Source organism: Centruroides sculpturatus, unplaced genomic scaffold, assembly GCF_000671375.1.
Source record: "Centruroides sculpturatus isolate CEXI.00-Female unplaced genomic scaffold, Cexi_2.0 scaffold600, whole genome shotgun sequence".
Lineage (NCBI taxonomy): Eukaryota > Metazoa > Arthropoda > Arachnida > Scorpiones > Buthidae > Centruroides > Centruroides sculpturatus.
In genome coordinates, this window is record NW_019384814.1 from 1 (window position 1) to 4138 (window position 4138).

At 30.3% G+C, this 4138-nt stretch overlaps 1 protein-coding gene across 1 annotated transcript in view; it reads left to right on the forward strand.

Moving 5' to 3' along the window:
• Window positions 1-1063: 1063 nt before the first annotated feature.
• The window catches only part of LOC111629820 (transmembrane protein 87A-like), a 55726-nt gene continuing 52651 nt past the window's right edge, over window positions 1064-4138 (forward strand). The window contains exon 1 of the mRNA XM_023373728.1: window positions 1064-1185. The gene's annotated coding sequence lies outside the window, so the exon portion shown is untranslated. The remainder of the gene's footprint in view (window positions 1186-4138) is intronic.

Below are 4138 nucleotides of genomic sequence, written 5' to 3' on the forward strand. Positions count from 1 at the left end.
AATCTTAGTCAGTGAAGTTCCTTGTTCGTCCCCAGTAGAAGTTAGAGTGCTTTCGAACCCGAAGGTCTCATCCTCCAACACTATATCTCTATTATAGTGTACATGTACAGTACATGTGCAATAAATAGTTTCTGTATCAATCTACATTATTTCCATGATATTTTTAGAAAAATAATATCCAAGTAGTTTTTGCACACAAAATATTCAAAAAACAATAAACGCATTAATGCAAAAATCAGTTTTACGAGCAACCTTCATTTTTCAATTCCGCAATGACAATCGTGGAATGTAATGAAATCGTATAATGAAACATAATAATAAAATCATTTTATTATTAATTATTTTTCTTATTGTACTTAAGAAAATATTAAATAATAAAAAAATACGGTATTTTTAAAGTTAAAATAAGATTAAACTAACGAATACCAAAACCAAAGTTATGTAAAGATACTACGCGCTTGTATATCGATGACGTAATAATACACGTAACTGAGGAGCGAACGAAAATAACCAAGTTGAATTAAATCGGAAAAAAGAAAATGTGCATTATAATCGAGAAAATGCGACTATTGTATTAATCTTTAAAATATTGGTATTAAATCTGTCTTATAAAATCACGACGACTCCTGTAAATCGAGTTACAGTATCCGATAAGAATAAAATACAATACCAATATAGCCCTATCGTTGAAAAAATTCGCTTATTTTTGCTCATTTCGAGTTTTGCTTAGTAGAAAGGCTAAAAAGTGCGCAAAATACGTACGGAAATACAGGACCACTTGTATTGGACGACCACCTGTCTAAAAGACCACTTTTTGAAGGAACCGTGGGTGGTCGCCATAGACAGGTTTTACTGTATTTACATATAGCTGTTAATTTATCTGTTCAAAAGAATGCATATAAATATATTTATATATTTAAATTTTGAATGTGTTCTGGTAAACATGTTAAAAATTGGGGATTGAACTACATTTGAAAAATGTGAAAAGTCATATTTTTTTTATATATATAAACACTTATGAAATTTATTATCTGGACAGGTACCTGGAAAAAATGGCCTGAGGAGAATACTGGTTAAGCCATTGGCTTTTGCCATAGAACCTGTAATGAGAGCAGTGCTGAGAAAACAATGCTTTTACATCTTTCTTAAAACTCATAAAACTTGATTTAGAAAGGAAAACTGCATGTGAATACCTTATTGTTTTTCTAGCATGTTATTACTTAACAAGACTTAATGAAATTGATTATTTAAATAATTTCTCAATATAAAAAAAATCATGAAATTCAATTTTAAACTCATGATACATTTAATTGAGGAAATGTGGTATTTGAACGATGACTGGGTTATTCTATAAATTTTACGTAATATTGAATACTTAACACTTTCCTGTTTGTACAACTGTTAATTTACAATATTATTTTTTATCAACAAAACATTGCTTTAATGGAGGAAAAAATTATAGTCTAAGTGTTTTTGAACATTGAATGTTCAAGGGCACTTGTTCAATGTTCAAAAATGACATTGTTTTTCATCTGTTAAAGTAACTTTTGTAATTATTTGCATTGAAGTGGATATTTAAGGAATCAACTTACTTTTGATTAAATATTAATTTTTGAGGCCTTTCATCTCATCATAAGTTCAAACACAAGAGTTTTGATATTTTAAATATCAATATAATTTTTTTAATAATAAAATAATAAAGCATTGCTGAATCTGCTTGTGAATAAGCAATTCTGTTGAGTTAGGCATATTCCTGAATTGTATTACTTTTTTCTATTTACTGTTAGAGATGAATTTCACACAGTACTTAGTTTACTATTACTATCATTATCAATTATGACATCTAATTTTGTCAAGAGAAAGGGGAAAATTTTTTTGTAGTCACTTGTGTATTTTTTTTTATCCCTGTTACATTATAGAGGAAATTGCATGCATTTTATTAAAACAAAATATGGAAATATAACAATCATAAGATAAATCTTCAGTTTAAAAAATCAATTGTAATGGGAAAATTTTTTTTTTATATTGAAAATTTTTGTGCCATTATATAGTAGTAATATTTCTGAGCAATTCATTAAATTTTCAAAATTGTTTTGTACAGTATTTTCACTAATCTTAAATGTAAGTCAAATACAAATTACAATCTATTATATTAATGTTTGTTATATTTCTCTCAAAAAGGGATAAAGGTTTAAAAATTCTAGCTTTTTTTTGTTTAATTTTATTCTAAAATTGTTAATGAAATTATGATTGCAATGACAAGTTGTTTGTCTATCTAACAATGGAAGTAGCTGATTTACAGTACAGAGTTGGAATTTTTCTTATTGGTTTAATAATATGGATATTTTAATAAAGTTAACCACAATATGATTTGTTGTGCACAGCAATTCAAAAAGGACTTTACAACTTTGAAAGCATATAGCATTTTAATCAGACTTACAGAACTGGTTGAGGCATTACTTTTTAGCAAACCACATCAAGTTACATCTTAATCATTTTGGTTTGATGTGAATACCATTGGTGATACAGCAGACCAAATTCAATTTATTGACAAACTTGAAACAGCATCCAAAGACTTACAAGCTAAACATTCAGTTTTCAGAGACCTGTTTTTTGGAAACACTTGAGAAGTGGCTCCTATTATTTGGACAAGGAGTTGTGAACACGTCCTGAACACAAATCAAGTTTCGTTCAAATCAGAGACCAGAATGTTTGGCCCTCTCCTTGTCGATGAATTTTGCAGACAAAGGTGGAATAAACACTAGATCTTTAATGAAACCCCAAAAGAAAAATTGAATGGTCAAATCAAATCTAGGAAATGAATTGACCATGCTGTTGGCCTTGTTTGACCAATCCATTGACCCGAGAGATGTTTATTGAGAAAATCATGGACATTTATTTGATAGTGGGGTGGTGTGTGTGTGCTCTTTCTGAAAGGGCATGCATCCTTTGTAGTTGTTGTTTAACTATTAAATGAGAGAATTTTCCAGCATACCCAGATAAATGATAATCAATAATACCTTCATGAAAAAAAAGAGGCCATACATTATCTTTGCTCAGAGCACAAAAATATTCATCTTTAGAATTTTGCGAACATGTTTTACAGGTGCTCCTTGATTTTCAAAGTTTCCTGTAAATCCTGTTGTAGGTTGTCATTTTACCACTGAGAAGAAATGTTAACTCATCACTGAAGATGTTTTTTAGGAGTGTTGTCTTTTTCAATCCAATGCAATATTTCTATACTAAATTATCAATTATTACATCATCACAATGCCAGGTTGCAAGTTTTAATCATATTTTTGATTTATTTAATTTAAAATATATTCTCTCCACTTCAAATTAGTAGTGGCTTGCCCCTGTAAATCATACTTTTACTGTTGGCAATAGAGTTGTGCTGGTCATCTATCTAACACCTTTCGGGGAAAAAGTTTTGAATTGAAATAACATGACTTCTGGTTTGCATTGGACATTTGTATATAGTTAATTGGGGCCTCCTGCCCCTAAGGTTAGATAGATGAAAGACGAGACCAGATGGTCTCGTCTTTCATCTATCAAATTGCAGCCCAATGAAACAAACTTGGTGTGTTTTCTGTGAATTAACACCTCAACTGATTCTATAAGTCTTCTGATTAAAATTGTATACACTTTCAATAAAAAAAGCTTATAAATTTTTTTTATTTCTTTGGTTATATCATTATAATTTTTTTTATTATATCAGGGATGCACAACCTTTTGTGAAGAAGGGCCAAATTAAGATTAAGTTTACTGACTAGGGGCCAGACCTCCAAGCAATTAATGCGATGGCTGAGATTGGATGCTGGCGGCAATCTTCTTTATGTCTGGTGTAATGGCAGATGTTGAAACAACCAGCAGATTTTCCAAATTCTCATTGGTTAACCTGTTCCGTGTTTTGCACTTGTTTAAATTCATAAGCGAAAACTTGCAAGCTTGTTTGGCAGTACCTATGTATGCTTGTTCACATACATAGGTACTGCCAAACATGCTTGCACAAAATCAAGCATTGTCTTTCAGTTTTGGAAATGATGTATCTGGCAGTTCTTTGTAGAATGTGAGGAGATTAGAATTTTTGAACTGTGATTTCAATTCATCACTGCACTGGATGTCTATCAACTCAAGT